Source organism: Hippocampus zosterae, chromosome 10 (genome assembly GCF_025434085.1).
Source record: "Hippocampus zosterae strain Florida chromosome 10, ASM2543408v3, whole genome shotgun sequence".
In the NCBI taxonomy this organism is placed as follows: domain Eukaryota; kingdom Metazoa; phylum Chordata; class Actinopteri; order Syngnathiformes; family Syngnathidae; genus Hippocampus; species Hippocampus zosterae.
In genome coordinates this window covers 11461384-11479047 of record NC_067460.1, presented here as the reverse complement: position 1 = coordinate 11479047, position 17664 = coordinate 11461384, and the positions used below count along the sequence as shown (strand labels likewise).

At 40.3% G+C, this 17664-nt stretch overlaps 1 protein-coding gene across 2 annotated transcripts in view; it reads right to left on the bottom strand.

The window, feature by feature from the left end:
• Window positions 1-17664, bottom strand: part of lrfn1 (leucine rich repeat and fibronectin type III domain containing 1) — a 145499-nt gene that overhangs the window by 81241 nt on the left and 46594 nt on the right. Inside the window, exon 1 of one of the 2 annotated variants that reach the window (XM_052077484.1) lies at window positions 5502-5571. The exons of the other annotated variant lie outside the window; for it this stretch is intronic. The gene's annotated coding sequence lies outside the window, so the exon portion shown is untranslated. Of the gene's footprint in view, window positions 1-5501; window positions 5572-17664 lie in introns of those variants that run through there. 2 annotated transcript variants of the gene reach the window in all.

The following is a 17664-nucleotide window of genomic DNA, read 5'->3' as shown; positions in this document are numbered from 1 at the left end:
TAGCACTCTATCCAAAAACCCGAGAGAAAACAATCCGTACCAATGTGTTGCCGTCTAGCCTCAAAAAGCTGCGAGCGGTTGGAAGGCGTCAGAGGCCTGGCTGCTGCCGGCTCTTTTCTGACAAAAATCATCAGCGGCCTTGCGCTAGCCGTCAACACGGACACGATGGGTCATTTCCTATAAAGCAAGCTGGCGGCAGCATGCGTGTTCATGTTGCTGAAAGACGAACTCACGGAAAAAGAAGAAAAAAAACTCCATAAGGCAATGTAATGATAATAGCTAAAGCCTTCCGGCTAATTAACAACCCCCCCCCCCCCCACCACCCTAAAAAAAAAAAAAAAAAAAAGGAACTTTTTTTTTCAAACTCATCCATGAATGACACGGACCATCTGTCCATTTTGTAAATCACACATACTTAAATTTACAAACACGCACACATGCGCAAGCACACACACTTAGACACAGACATATACACACACACACAGAGTGCATATAAGACCATATATAATGGAAGACCTAAGATAACGTTTTCATGTAAATTTTACCAGTTGGCCTATTCATTATGTGAGAATGTGAAGTACAGTTGATTTAACTCAAATGCATACTGTTCTGTTGGAGCCTAATGAGAAGTCCTGCCGGTGTCTGCTTCAACTAATAGCCGCGTCTTAACAACGCATCTGTCTCCAGCTCTCCACTTTGTTGCATTTCGCCGCAGTTAACGCACGTCTCTGCTTGTTAAATGGCAGGACAGGCACTATTAGCATATAGTTTAGCGGACATATAGCACTTTGCTCTTTGAAAGACGCTCTGCCATGTTTTATTTATGCTAGACCACGCCGCAATAAAACACCGACAAGGGCTTGGCGAGGGATTATTATGACATTTAGTGACGCTGTAGGTTATTTTTATCAAATTGTTTACTTGACTTGATCAATGTAACTATTCTCGTTAAGACCGCATGCTAACGTAAGGTAATGTTTTAAAAGCCAGGCAGAGTGCACAATTGCATTTGGATAATTCCACCGAACATTAAATATCAGAACTCCCTGTGACACCAAAGCATCTTTGAGAGTTGTGAAAAGAAAGACCACAAGCATTTTTCAAATAAATGAAGGTCAAGTGCATTTTGCAACAGTTCACCGCATCCCCACGAGTTATCATCAACAGTACCATCACGCTTTGTCGCACATTCAGGGGTTGCGGATTCTGACTGCATTGGACCATTTTGACCACAGAGCATACAAGAGATAACGAATTGAGGAAATGACTGTCAATAAAAAGGTGCCGTTGATTGCTAATGGCTAGGGAATATAAAGAGAAGTGCCGTGAGGAGGCTTACTAAGTGCGGAACATCAAGGTCAACATTCTTTTTATTATCAAAAATGGCCTGGTAATATGATTCCTTGATTGCAGCACTGTAAACATTAATGGTGGCAATGAAATCATCATATGCATTGTGCTTTCATTTCATCCCTACTGAGTAAAATAATGCAGGATTACTGTTGGAATATTGCATCATTCCACTGTTCACTTAACGATATACAGTACCAAGAATGAATGTTCGCATTGCTATCAGTTATTTCTCAAGGTACAGTATTGCTACACCCACATCCATTTTCGCTATTGCAACGTGCCTTATTGTTAGTTCTCACTTTACCGTATTGATTCATCAACATTAAACCTCAATCTAGTCATATTTTATTTATTTCTCTTACCATCTACGACAGATATTTAAACATTAAATATCAATAGCGCAATGTATTGCATCGCTCTCGACACACTGACATCAAATATCGGTCTCATGATGCATTGGTCTGTTAATACCTGTGGACAGAAAAAAAACAAAATATCAACGAACATTACGGCTGTGATTTGGCCCAGGGTAAGCATGCAAGCCCTATTTATTAGTTAACAGGAAAAAAAACGATTGGTCAGTTTATTTAATTGGTTATTTTTATTTAGTTTATTGGGTAGCCATTAGCACGATATCCTAGCGAGCCAAAGCGTCAACTTTGGCTAATGAAATGAAACAAAGGGATCTTGTTGGACTGTTTTACTTTCGAGGAGCAAGTTGGACAATTAGTCCACTAAAAATCAAGTCACATCAAAGGTCTTAGAATAATCCCCCAAAGTGGGGCTATGTTCCTGACCACCCCTGCAACGAATGAAATTTCTGACGGAGAAAAAGCCCATTTAAATATTCTCTGGGCATGTTTTCATAGCATTCACACCACTTGATTGTTTTTTTTTTGTTTTTTTTTAAATATCTTTAAATATATTCAAAATTTTTAAACGCATAATAGTGATAGCCAGCAAGAGGAATGATAGCACAAAAAATATCGTACAAACAGTTGGAAAAGAACAGAGTAAAAACTGTAATAACAACAAACAAATCTGCAATACAACAGGACTGACGACAACAATGTACTATATATACATCATCTAATTATGTCACCCAAATCTTGTTTGATCCCTCATGGGAAGAACCAGGAAGTCTTATCCTCAATTGCTAGATTACAGATTGAGTTAATCCCATTAAAATGAGTAAATGGAAAATCTGAATGTGCGCATCACCAAAATGGGATCACCCAAGTGAACTATGCAGGGCTGAATTTGTTTCATGGATTTAAACAAACACCTGACCTTGACCGGACCCTCTTTATTTATAGGGAACAGCCACAGTAGGAATGTTTGTGTGCTCCGTTTGAATCCACACGCCGCTGCTTCATCTGTGCCAGGACTCGTACAATGCTCCGTTGACTCACAGATGGAAGGATTTGTCATTTGCCATGCATTTGTGCGTGAGCAAGCATGTACACACTAGCTCGGTGCGGCCGCGCTGTCGGCCCGAGGTACCCGCCGCGACAAGGGTGTAAAGCATGCTCGTGTGACACCAGCAGAGAAAAAGATTGAAAATTAATCCAGAGAAAATTAACATGAAAATTAATCCAGAGAAAGTGACAATAAAATTAGTTTAAAAATACAAAATCATCCCCTCACACCGGTTTTACTGGTTGAAATGCAATTTGGAAGACATGTTTATCGTAACACCAAGCGCAAGGAAAGTTCCAAAGGACAGCTGCCTGAAATTAAACATCAAAATTGGTCATCGCCGAACAGCGGGCTGTCTCGATAATCTGAGAATGGAAGATTTCACTCACCACAACACAAGGCTTCACCCTGGCTTCAAAAGCAGGTCAATGTGCACCAGATTGTGTCACTGATCGTGAGACTTTCAATATTGGAAATGACAAGGAGCAACAAAGCTGTTGTTGAAAAAGTTCATTTTCTCATTCAAATGAATCAACTTTTTTTAAGGTGTTATCGTGCCGCCTTATTCAGAAGCAGTTTACACTACAGAGATGATCAACCCTAAATTGCAACGTTTTGGGGCCTGAGCCATCTAAATCGCATCAAAGTTTGATCAGTTTGTCATTTGTGCTTGTTTTCTTTGGTGAGATGGGTGCTCTTTTGTGAGACTCTCTTTCTTGTTTGTTTGTGAAACTAGTTCGCCAAAGAAGAGGCGGCCAAATGAAGTCTTATTTTCCCAATCAGGAATTAACAGATGGACGCTTTGAGTTGTGCAAACACTTTGCATTCGACCGTGACCGCCGATGCTCTTCGGTGAATGAGAATGGCCATATGCTAATGCATGCGGGTGTAAGAAGAATATTTTCTGGTTCGTTGCGGTTTACGCTTGCATTTTGTGCCATGTCATAGCTGAATGTTTGAAGAGCTTTATGAAGTTCAATGTTGAAAAACGGTTTGAGCTAGCAATCAGTTTCCCTCTTACTTAGCTTACATTAAAAAGCAAGACCATGCTTCTCTGAAAATAGAAACGCAAGTGCAATAACGACTGTTGCATAAACTCTAGAGAAAGCCACTTTTTATTGGATCTTTTTCTCATCCATTTCACAATCAATGAAGTGGAAAGGGAAAGCGCCTTCTCCCTGACTTGCAATTCCAGAGACAAAGCATACTGCTTTAATAGCATATGGATAACAGTAGAGATGGTCGAGTATCGATACCAGGTATCGGCATCGGGTAGATAACACGCCTTATTTCACGGTATCGGTACTTTTGACCTTTTTGTGGCTGATATACGATTTGGAATAAATGTCTGACAGATAATTATTAAGATGCAAATTCTGTCACCCGTATGTATAAAAATAGAAATCTATATATTTTTAAAATGTCTTTAATTACATGCAATTTTAAGGGAAAAAAATGCAGCATTGGGATACGTAGGTATTTCTTTCACCATGGAGAACCCACGGTCTGCTACTCAAATGCTACCTTTAAATCCCAAAGGGTCAAATTTATCCCTAATCCTAAATTAGTATTAAAGCATTAAATATTTGAAAATACATATATTTTGGTGTTCAGTGAATATATAGCAGTTATTTAATGTACACAGTAATTCATCATTTTCCAAAGAAGAAAAGGGTTCTTGGGTTCTCCAGGGTTAAAATAGAGTTGAGTATTTATACTGGTCAGAAAAAAAATGGTATCGAAGATCCATGGGTAAAAGTCTAGCTAACCCTTAATTCATGTATATTTGGCCAATGATGTTCTGACTTTTGGTATTTGCATGAATGTTTTAGAATGAAAATGAAAATCATTTTCATTGAACATCATCTTCAGTGGCGGGAACGAGTGCGGATCAAAGCTTCTGCTTGAGCTTAACCACTCTGCATATCCTGCAGATTAGATGATTAGAAGAGATACCTGCACACCATTTCTTCGACACGGTTGAGCAATCTAATCAAATCCAATGCAAGGTTCCTTTTAAAACAGAAAACAATTATACCGCAATGACGAGGAACATGGTTGCGCAATGCACACACCACAGGCAATATTTCTCAAATCAAGCCGCCGCCTCACTTGCATTAAAGCGCCCTGTGAGACGAAAAGAAAATGACAGACACGGTGACGTGATGGATCGCCTCTCCGCGAGCACATTGGGAAGAAAAAAACTTGATGAAACGTAGCAACGAGTGGGGAAAAAGGTTGCACGAGCACACGCCTGCACTAATGCGAAACAAATGTGCTTTGTAGTAAATGGAGCCAAACGTGTAGAAAAGGCAATCTAGCGGGGTTTTTTTTAAACGCTCAGTGTTGAAAAAGGCAATTACAGCATGTGCGTTCGGCGTGTGCGTATCATTAACTACCTGAGCAAGAGCAAGATAATCAACTGAAAGCGGCAATTTACGTGTACTGTATCTTCAGAAGTATTTGTAAAACAAACAAACACACATGTATCAGTGTTGGAAAAACTGTGTTCAACTTAAAAACACATTTGTTTAAAAAATTAGCAAAAACAGAAAGAACAATTTTAAAAAGAAAAAAAACTTCAAAGGCTGTCAACCCTACGACAATTTTAGCCAATTAAATATCGGAAGAAATTTCAGTAAAACAACACTTTGGAGTAAATCAAGATGAAGACAAACTCTCCAGATGGACTCCTGAAAGTTAAACGTTCCATAACAGGGCTCGCTAACCTTTTTGAAGCTGAAAGCTACTTCTTGGGCTCCCGATTAGTGCGAAGGGCTACCGGTTTGACACACACTTCTGAAATGACAAATGCGCTCAAATTAACTTCAAATATTTGTTGTTGTTTATTTCTATTATTATTATTATTACCATTACTCACTTGTATTCTTTGGCATTCGTCTCAGCATGACTTAGATTTGTTCTTGATTTTACTGTTTGGTGCTTTCTATTGCCTTTTATTACCGATTTGTCTTACTGTTTATAGTGCATGTTAAATTGCTCCATGTACAGCACTTTGTATGCAGCGATGGCTGTTTGAAAGTGCTCTATAAATACTGTTGACTTGACTTGACTTGTTGACTTATTCCTATTAGACTAAATTATTCATGATTAGCTAACTCGACTGTTGACCACAAAACGGGTCTACAAAGGTTCTGCGTCCATCAGATTACCCGAGTAATCCTTGGAAGAATTGAGAGGATCCTTAATTCTAAAAAGATTTGTTCGTGACAGCCCTACTTATTAAGAATTGATGAGATTCATTGAATATGTGAATGATTTCTCACAGTAATCAGGAGACAAATGCCAATATGCAGCGCCTTATTTAGGCTCTCTTCCAGTGGTTACTTTTGCAAATGACCTTTTATGCAACATTCTTAGAAACTCACATTGCCCCGTCACCATTTTTGGAACGGGCCCACGGTTTACTCACGTAGTCCGTGGGGGCTACCTCGTGCCTGCGGGCAAGACGTCGGTGACCCCTGTTATATTATCCATGCATCCATCCATCCATTTTCCGATCCGCTTTATCCTCACAAGGGCCGCGGGGGGTGCTGGAGCCAATCCCAGCCGTCTCTGGGCAGTAGGTGGGGAACACCCTGAACCGGTTGCCAGACAAACACAAGGCACACAGAAATGAAAAAAAACATCTGCGCTCACTCTCACACCTAGGGACATTTGAGATGCATGTTTTTGGAATGTGGGATGAAACCGGAGTACCCAGAGATCCGTGCCTGTTATACTATCGTAATTGAATAAATCAACTTCAATAATTCAAAGGATGTTGACCATTGAGCATTTTAGCCAAAAAGAAGCGTGAAGAAAGCACATATCAATAAAGAAAAAGGGAACAACAACTGTAGAAATGGCAGATTTTAACTAGAGTGGCATTGCTCCTGAATATTGAAAGAATCCTTTTCTTTGGTCTGCACACCAAACTGACATCCGGTAGGGGGAAAACTGCCCTTTTACATTCAAGAAAGCAAATGATTACCATGTGTCCTATCTTGACAGACGTGCTTTCTATCCAGAGGGCGAACAGTGTGAGGCGTCTTCCAACATTTTATCAAGCGGTAGGACCCAGCTCACAGCAGGAGGCCGGAATGACTTAATCACGGGCATCACACGACAGTGGCACATGTACATCTCTGCTAATCTCCCCTAACAGGCTCCACTGGGACTATTGAGCGACACTTTTTTTTATCCATAATTACTATTCCTTGTTGCTTGACTGTCAACAAACTGACAATTTTTTCCCCTTGTATAGCAACGCTGTAGCAGTGTGGCATCAGTGGTCACAAATGATGCGTTTGACACCTTCATATATACTTGCATTTGCTAGAGCAGCTCTTTATTTACCCATATAGCACACTAATGCGTAACCTCAATTTAACAGACCCAGAACCAACTGACCCTGGATTCAACGGACAGTAAATGGTCACCGGTCCACTAAAAAGCCACTTCCAAAGTAGCTGGTTAAACCAGATTGCGCTGCTCCATAGTCAGAAACAAAAAGACTTGTAGTAGACTAGAGCAGGCTATAAAATGCTCCATTGTGGTGTCCACATTGGCAGGGGCAGTTTTCCCATCAAAAGCAATGTACGGACATACATCGCGGCCATTTTAGCAGGGGCGAGTGTCCCTTTAAAGATTATGTAAGATAAAGCAAATGGACATGAGTGTAGCATCACCGTACGCACCCACACAGCATCTACCCATTCATATCTACGGCTATTGTTTTTACTAGAGTTTTGTGTACACGTCTCTGGAACATTTCTATTTTGGGTACACTAGACCATTGTTTCATGTCAGGCTCTTATTGAAAATCGTAACGGCGGTGGAAAAAGGAAGCACGAACATCATGGCTCATCGACACAACCAGGTGCACGCCATCAGCGGTTTTTACTTACTTATATTTACTTACAATAATTTTGAATTGTGCTTGGCATTTTTAGAAGAAGAAATTACAAAACACTTTTGGGTGTTTCTACACGACAAAAAAAGTACAGCATTTCCAGTTAGTCCATTAAATCGAGGATCTACTGTACAAACACACACACACACACACACACACACACACACACACACACACACACACACACACACACACACACACACACACACACATCCTTAGTAATCTTAAATAAATTATAATAAAGACTACATGGGTGGTGGAACATACGATGGCAACTCCCTGACCACTGAGATGACCTGGGCAGCGTGTTGTATTATTTAGTTGGCACGTTGCCTTCTGCACGCTCATCATTTCTGCTGCAATCCTTCGTGCAGCAGTACCGAATCAAACCGTCCCTCATTAAAGTGGGGTGGATTTGAGAGTGCTGAAAACATTTTCCTCTAATGTCCTCCAGACATGAGGAGAAAGGGCCGAGGAGAGCGCAGAGTGTGTTTCCTTGGATGACAGCCATACTCAGCTTGAGGGCAAACATCGACCCATGACAACCCCCCCGCTCCTACATAGACAGCCGCAACACAGCTTCTGTGGCTCATGCTTTGAAATAACACGACAGGACACAGACCATAATAAACAAGCCTGAGAATTGAATGCGTCGCTCATAAAAAATTATGTCAATCGTGACAAATGTAGCGAGTTTAACATTAATATTCATCCGGTTTTGCTGTGTAGTTTCAGCCATTATCATTTTGACTAGATGAATGCCTAAATGGGCTGCAAGGCTCACTAAAGCAAAGCAAAGTCTCATGCAGAAGTCTTTGGGAGTACTGCACTTTTCTGCATAATGCAGGAAGTGACGAAAGTGAGCAACGGTGTGAGCTGATTCATTTCACTCCCAACAAATTGTCAGTTTTTGTACCATTGAGAAATATCTTATTAATACTGTACTAAGGAGTTCCACTTAAATGGCACAATAGCAATGTGAAGAGCAGGAAAATTACAAACCATTAAAAAAAAAAAAATTCAAGCAACAAAAATGTCCCCTGTAAGTCAAAACCAATTGGGTTGTGTAAATTAGGTCAAAACTCGCATTTCTGTCTAAATGCAAGAATGATCAAAAGAGTCATCGTCAGGATCACCGGAAAGACTTTTTGAAGACCCGCGTAAATATTGTGCTACCTTATAGACCAACCGATATTTAATTTAGGTCCAAACAGTTTTTTTTTCTTCTAGAGTTTGTGTCATGGCGGTTATGCTGTGTACTCATCTACCTTCAAAGGGTAGAATTACATCACTTCCTACTAGTTTTCTGCCTAAATGGGCTGCTGTGCAATCGAAATAGAAAGAAACCAAAGTCAAGTGCAGGAGTCCCCTTGTATAATTTTACTAGTGCAGAAAAGTCTTTGGAGTAAGATTGCCCAGGTTGAAAAAGTTCAAGTATTTATGTCTGCGTCAATGTGATGAGAGATTGGGATTCTTCTGGATTTATTTTGTTTTGACTTTTTTTTAATTCAGTTAGCTTTAAATTCTTTTTAGGGAGAGTTTTTTCATTTTTTGGAAAATACTTTGTTTTAGTTTGCAGTGGTTTTTATCAGCCTTGGACTTTTATATATGCCGTATTTGTTGAGTGCAAGAGAAAATAAGTATTTACATTTTCTTTTAAACAATTGTTGTGGGAAGGGGGAAAATAATTTTAAATGTGGAAAATAATATTTTTTATGACCAAGAGCAAATCAATTAAGTGTGAATGGTAAATATAGGCGTCATTATTGATTAAGAGGTGTTTCTAAAAAAAAAAAAAACAACAACAAAAAAAAATGTAATTTATTTTGATTAAGTAAATCGTGAAAAAGCCTGTTCCTTCTCGGACCACGGAGAAAAATGCAAATTCTGAAATTAATCCATAGTGCTGATCAAGAGGACTGCGCGGATATTCAGCGTTTCAAAACCCCCATGGGATTGACTTTGAGGCTCACTTTGAACTCAGATTTGCCAGCCAGAAGTGGCCCTGGCGCACAAGCTAACACGAGATGAAAGTTGGCATCTGGCAGCATGGAATTAGGAGTCCTTGCATTGGACTGACGGCGGCGTAAGAAAACAAAACAAAACAAACAAAACACCCAGACAGTGAGGAACAACACCGTCAACACATTTGGACTCTTACTGCATATTTCCACTTCAGCTTCGTCCATAAAAACAGGTGAATGTCTTTGACAGATAGAGAGCAACGTGGGCGCAAGCATTAATGGAAGCCTCTTTTAAAAGATGCGTAGAAGCTACCTGCATTGTTTTAAGACGCCCACAACAACAACAAAAATATGACTTTCACCCCCAAGAATGAACACGGTGTGGTTTAGGATTGCCACCTAAAGTGTCTTTGGCAACTTCTTTGTTGTTGATTTAGAAAAGTGGCGGCATTGTGCCCTAGCGGTTGGCATGGCCGATTCACATTCTTGAGGTTCTGGGTTCAAAATTGAAATTGAAGGGGAAAAAAAAACACATTTGGGAAAAAAGGGAAATAATCAAGAACTTTGAACACTCTACCACTGGGAGTCCAATTAATCACAACATTGAGATATATATATATATATATATATTAATATTATTGATATTTAACAATATATTTTTAATAGATTTGCATCAAATAAAGATATAGGTTAAGTACTGCATTCCTATCGGCCACAAATGCAACCCCCCCACAACTGTACGACATTTTTTCGAGGGGTGGGGGATCAGTTAATTGATGAATGACCCATCGGGTCAGAACCGAAAACAGGTCAAGTAACCTGCATTGCTGTCGGTGAGGCTTGGGTTTATTTTTGACACGTAACGGCTGACAGCATAAAAAGCGGTTGTTGGAGTACAAATAATCAGCATAAAGGCTCGAGAAGGCAGCGTGGACTGCACTCTCATGCTGGCCTCTGATTAATGACAACGCTGCAGTGTCGAGGTGCTTTTGTTTCAGCGTCTTCGTACGGTTCTCTCCCCCCCCCCCCCCACAACCCCCGAGCGCCTCAAAAGGTGCATGACTATCCCCCTTACAAAAATCACTCATTATAAAGCAAAGCAGGGACTTTATCTTGGGGAAATAGCGCATAGCCACAAAATGATTTAATAGATGTTTTTTTTACCCAACGCAGAAGATGTTTAATTGATACGAGAGGCGAAAGAAAAAAAAAGGAGTAGTGGGAGATAGCTGCGTGGCGAGAAAACAAAGCCGATGTCATTCTGCGCACAATGCAACTCAAGCACGGAGACAATGGCTTTTACACAATTTGGGGGAAGGGGTACATTTTTAATCTTCCGTCACAGTTGTCGGTAATTTAATAATCAGCTCGTGTGGATGTTGCTGCCACAGTGATGATATAGAATGGCGCCATTGTGACTCTGGGAACAAAACATAAGCCTCACATTGTCCAAACAGACAAGTATGAATGTCAACGTTACCTTTTTTTGTTGTTGTTTTTTTTTTTTGCATGAGTGTCGTTGACACTTGTCCAAAAATAAAAATGTGATTTAGTTTATTATTGAATGTTGGTTGGGCAACAAGATGAGCTACTGGTAGCGAGCGAGTCTGCTGAAACTTGGTAACAGGCTGCTTCTCTGTTGATGATTTCGAACACACTGGATGTCAAACACCCATCTTCACTTGTGACAGAAAATGTCACAGAAACTTTTGTTTTCAAAGTGGCACATTTGTGTTTGAGAAGCTTGGGGAAATGCAGAGGTGTCCCAAGAAATCGTGAACTGTAAAAATGACATTTAAAGACTTTGGAAACCTCGAATTTCCAGGAAATATGCAGAAAAAACGGTTAAAAGAAAGGCCTTCTTCATTCATCATTAAATCATGATGAACAACCTTTTTTTTAATTGAATATTTTTGTTAAGTTATTCTTAAACTTTTATTGCATTTAAAATCTTCAAACGTGACTGAAAACATTGCTTGGACGCGCAATGATTATTTTAGGTTGGTTTTACTTCAGAAACAGACTAATTGATGCAAATAGGTTGCCACCGAGATGTTAAGCGCCACAACCCAGGCCAGAAAGCAGCAATCACATCGGGGCTAAATGGGAGAAAGTAGATCCCACACTGTGTGGCAGATGGGAAGAGCTAGCCGGCTTGCTAGCCAGCTAGTGAGCTAGAATGGAGGCAGATGGTCGCAGCCAGTGGAGATTTATGGCAGTTACGAGCGCAAAACCAGCCTGCGTTCTTTTACCTTTGGCCAAGGGACAGCAAAGGATCCTAGTTGAAGTACGCCACTTTCAACTAAAATGCTAAAGCTTTTCCCTAAGGAGAAGCTCAAGAGACAGTTTTCAAATAATCACATTTTCATATGTTGGAGTAACAATCCGAATCTGATTCCAAACTGTTTAGTAGAAGTTGTACTTTTCAGTGTGTTGCCAGCAAGCTTTATGTATTTATTGTATTTATTATTGTTTTTAAAAGGTCCCGTTTGGATTACATTTTTGTGTGGATACGCGATTTCCCAGTAAAATTTCAAAAATGCCACCCACATGTTTCCAAATGTCATAGACACTTGTAACATCTGCCTGAACTGTTCCCACTCAACAACAACCAAACTCCTCGGTCCTGTTCTTCTTGTTTTTTCACATTTAAAGCTTCCCCGCTGCTCAGGAATTAAGCAAGCAATGTCACTGGGCACCTCAATGAAGCCACCACGGCACCACAAAACAGCCGAATCATTGACACTCTTTCTGTGACAATAATGACTCCTGGCAAGGGGCAATGAATAGCGCGCACATCAGAGCATTAAACGGTTGAAGGTGGAGTGTGACACAAAAGCGCAGATTGTTTGCTTTAGTGGGAATGTCAACAAAAACAAAGCAAAGTCAACGGGGTGAAATACATATTTGAATAAAATATGCAACAATTGCTGACGCACTTCCAAGTCTGATCTTTAATTCAACTCTCAGCAACGCTAAGACACAAATCGCATTGGAAAATTAAACCCAAACACGGCGAATGTTGACACTGCCACCATTAATCCATTGGCCCAAACACGCTTCCATTAGATAAAACACTTTGTTCACTAGCTAAATGTCTTTAACCTCCTGAGGGGTTTATTTGTGAGATGGCCACTACGACACTAATACGATTGTTGTACTTTATACGTGTAAAATATGCATTTGGATCTAAAATGAATTCTAAATTCTGCCTTAACCTCCCATTTACGATTAGGTTTCTACGTTGAATGTAGACATTTACAACCTCTAGCCTTGGCGGGGGTTGTTGCCCTCTGTGTGCTATGGTTATAACGGTTGGTTAGCAATTTATAAAATGTAAAAAAAACAAAGAAATCAAAATTACATTTCTATGAACCATAATATAAACCTGAATGTTTGCATAAATAGTATTAAGACATTCAAAAAAAATATTTTTTTAAGATTCCACAAGGTCACCTTGTTGTGTTTCCACTCAGTTGTTCCAGAAAAGAATGTGACATGAAAGTTTGCTTACTTCTCATCAGAACTTTGTGTGTGCGGAGGCTTCACTTGTTTGCGTCTCGAGGTAAGGAATTCACAACAGTGTCTTTCTTTCCAGCTGAAAGATTTTGTTTGATGGTGACGGGCGATGCTGCCCCACTTTCAAGCTTTCGGGCCCTTTGGGAACGTTCCCCTCATTCCTTTCCCCTTTCCTCGCCTGGCTGGTCGGGAACACACAGAGATCTCAGGCAGACGCAGTGAAACAACTGCACTCAAATACAGCCCTTGCCTGCAGTTACCATAGAAACTAGCACCGGCGCATCTGCGACTCGTCCCACTGAATTCCATTTTGCACTTGACCCAGAACACCCCCCTGTCCCCCTTTGGAGTTTCATATTTAGTCTTGCGGCCAGTGACAGTGCTGGTGGTGTGAATGTGCTGAATGAAACAAATGGGATTCACACAAGGAATAAGCAAATTCATTCTCTCGTTGCAGTTTTGCAGTTTCTTCTGCATTATCACAATAATTATTGTGTCTGAGCTATGCTCTTTGCTGATGCAACATGCAAATGTCCCCTCACTGGGTAACGCATTATCTTATCATATTTCATGATAAAAGGGACACATTGCATCAAATTAGCAAAAGAAAAAGTGCCATCTTTTTAGAAAGTCTTCTTGGAGAGGGATTTTGTAAAACTTGGAGAAGTTAATTATCACAAGCATCATGCCTTCATTACGTACCCAGTACAATACAAGTCTATGGGCTCCAATAAGGTCTGGTCATTTTCTGATAGTGTACTCTTGGCGCCGCTGGGACTTCATTAAAGTCTTCAAATAGATCGGCGGCATCCCATTATGCCATTTATATTCTGTTCAACAGTGATGGAGCTTCTACCATCTACATCATTATCATGCACCTTGCCCCACACTTCTTACATTTATTTGCTTTGGTACCAGCTAAAGCTCGAAATGTGCACTTTGTAACATAATAGCCCCAATAAGCATTGAGTGGGCAAACGGGGCAAAATGGCAGGTAGTATCACTGCCACGGGACAGACAGTTAGTTAGTTACTTTGTCAGTTAGTTTGCCAGTTAATTAGCCGTCTAGCTAGCATTTTAATTTGCTAATTTTGATGATTATACAGTTTTATTAGTTAGCTAGTTAGTTAATAGGTAACCTGTGGTGGGAGGTCTTTTGTGAACCATTGCATTGTTTTCTTTTTCTTTTTTTCTGAAATAGGAAAGGTTTATAAGGTTTACTTTTAGAAATATAGCAAGACTGAAATTGAGTGATCACTTTTAATCATGGTAGCTATGAGCCAGTCAGTCAGCCAGTCAATGATAAAGCTAGATTGGCAGCCTTTTAATTAGTCGCTAGGCTTTTGACTAGGCCAGCTAGCTACATGGTCACAACTTGGCCTCAGGGGCCACACGACAGCGAAACAGATTGAAGTTGGGAAAAGTACCTAAGGAACATCAACAAGTAAATACAGTTTTGAAACTGCATGTATTATGGAAGAATGATAACATTTTGAACACTTGGTGATCATGAACATGTTTTCTGTTCTGAACATTGTGATTTAATTTATTTAATTTAATTCAAATGGAATTAAACCAGATGCATATCAGATGAAGTGATTGATCCCACCGGGACACATAGTATCACATGCTCGGGGCGCAGCAGTGTTGAATAAATTGAACACCGGTTCCATTTTAAAAAGCCATATACATGATTTACAATCACTATAATGTAATAACGTGTAATATCTGCGCAAACACATAGTGAGGGTGCAGTGGCAGAGTTCCCTGGGCTGATGTTACTGCCATAGTTTTATTCATGTCCCATATAACTGTTTCATCTCATACTGTGAGACTGATTACTTATATTCAATGATTTAAATTTCATACATTTTGTAAATCAGCTGGTCGGCAACCCAAAATGTCAAAAGAGGACCCAAAAAACAAATATGCCTAGAGCCACAAAAAAATTTCAAGCCCTTTAATGAAGGCAACACATGCTGTATGTATCTCTATGAGCTATATTAGCCTACTATCAAAATGACTACGTTGGCTACAAACACACAATGAGCCTTCATGATTCAATGTTTTTTTTCCTTGCAGTCATCCTGTAGAGCAGGGGGGCCCGACCTTCGTTGACCGAAAATCTACTTTTCAATCAACCGACCTCGATGATCGAACTGTTACCGCACACGCGTGCATACACACGCGCTCACTCCCTCATGCCACAGTGAGCAATAGCCACAATGGCCCCAAAGACGGACGAAACAGAAAATGTAAGCAGACACAAGTTTGTGAAAAACACCGCCTACCTTCATCGTGACCTGATTCAGAGGGATGGGAGGCACTTTAGCGGCGTGTTAACTATCGTAGCTCACGTGTACCGTTTTCAAATGCTTCTCTCGGCACTTCAGATTCCCATTCTTTGCCAGTACCCTCGGTGAATTGTACATGAAATGCATTTTTTTTCAAACAACAGCCACGTGCCTGGTATCCCACCCTGCTAGTAGAAATGTGTGTTGCAGGCCATGACGTAAATGTTCGTTGACAGAAATGTTGAAATGTAATATTTATTTAACACATTTTTACAGCATTGGAAAACGTTTAGAATATTTGTGTCATGATTGTCCTCCTACAGAAACCTCATTAAAACAAAAAATATATTTCCCTCCCCCATCTGCTTTTCCATTTTCAAACATTTTTGTAAAAGCTCCAGGGAGTCACTAGGGCAGCGGTAGTAAGTGCATGCGGCTCGAGAGCCGCGGGTTGCCGACCCCCAAGCTAAATTCATGTGCAAAGTCTTTGCTGCTATGACAAAGTAGTCTGCAACTTTACATTTTTTTCCCTCCCAGGTTGGATGTGCACAGCCATTTTCAGATCTCCCCAGGGATGTCCATTCAGATTCAAGTCAGTCTCTGGTAGGGCCACAAGTATGTGCCTTTTCAAATTTTATCTAGTCAAATGAACTTCAATTTAGCATTAGAAACGTTCCAAAGATGGTCAGTGGCAACAGCTCAAAAGCAAAATTCTTCAAAAATGTCGTAATGGGATGTGCTGTGCATACTTTAAGGAAGACGGTGCATAACCTTTCTTGATGCTGTCATGAAAACAAAGACGAGAGCTACAAAAGCTCAATTGGAAACTAAGTGATACATATTCAGCATCAATAGTACCTCTGCCCGCCCCGTTCGACCCCCGAGCCCCAGTTGCGCTGCTCAGCGGCATTTTGTGTGCAGTTGGTGTGGTGTGGGGTGTGACTTTGGTGGTGCTTCACCTCTTTCACCCGCGTGTTAACACACTGTGTGGAAATTAGAGCATGGCAGCGGTCTGGTGCTCTAACCTTTGGCTTCCTTCTACCTTATTATCCCTCAGCTGGGAAAGAAAAGAGAAAAGAATCAGTCCTGAGCAAAACAGAAATGAATTGAGCTCTCTGGCTGGTTTTTTTCCCACCTGCATTTACTGTTGTAATAACAAGCAGGACAAAGAAGGCCACTACTGATTTGGATATCACAACAATTTAGATCTAAGCCTCTCATGCCACTTGGCCGCAGAGTCAGTCCTCTGCACTCAGCATCAGATTACATGACTGGAAACCTATTCAATGAGAGCAGCACGGCCACGAAAACCACATGAAACCTGCATCAGACAGACATCTTGTTAGTGGATCATCATGCAGGCTAAAGTAAACCGCTCCTGCATTCACTCAGGGATGTGAGAAAGCGAGAGCGAGATAACTGCAGCAGAAGGTCTGCCTTCACAATAGATTCTTTCACACAGTCTATTAAAAAAACCCCACAAAAATCCCAATATTTTCACTTATTTTTTCTCTAAATGGCACTCACATGGAATACGGAGGGATGAAGGTACAATCAAGGTCAAAATGTCACCCGTGTCAAAGGTTGAACACATTTGCGGCAATAACAAGGGTTCTGTATAAAAATCAAAGGTGGATAAATTCTGGATCTCCTGTAACAGCGATGATGTAGCAATTTTGCTGGACTTTGCGTACAACAGGCCAATTTTGAAATAATAAAATAAAATAAAATGGTGCATTGCCGCCAAAATTCAGACAATTTGCTGGGAAATTTTCTGTGCTCTGTGTGAAAAGGTGGACAAATTTTAGAGCTCCAGTTTTGCCTCTGATCCAGCAATTTTGCAGGTTTTCTGCATCAACAAGACCAGTTCCAACCAAAGACAACCACAATGCATTCCAGCAGACCTCATATGAGGGTCAAAAACTTGTACTTCTCTGGGTTCTGTATGATAGTCAAGGGCATACAATACTGTAAATATCATTACAGGCAAAATGTCAGTGATGCAATGATTAATCGATTATCAAATTAATCGATAATTAGTTTTGATGATGGATTAATCATCTACATTTAAAAATAATGTTCCCAATTTCTTGGAATTTCAGCTTCGCAAAAGTAAATATCGAATTTCTACAATCCTGCATGAAAGTTTGCCTATTTTCCAACAAGTTACGAATCAGTAATTTTGAATCACATTTAATTT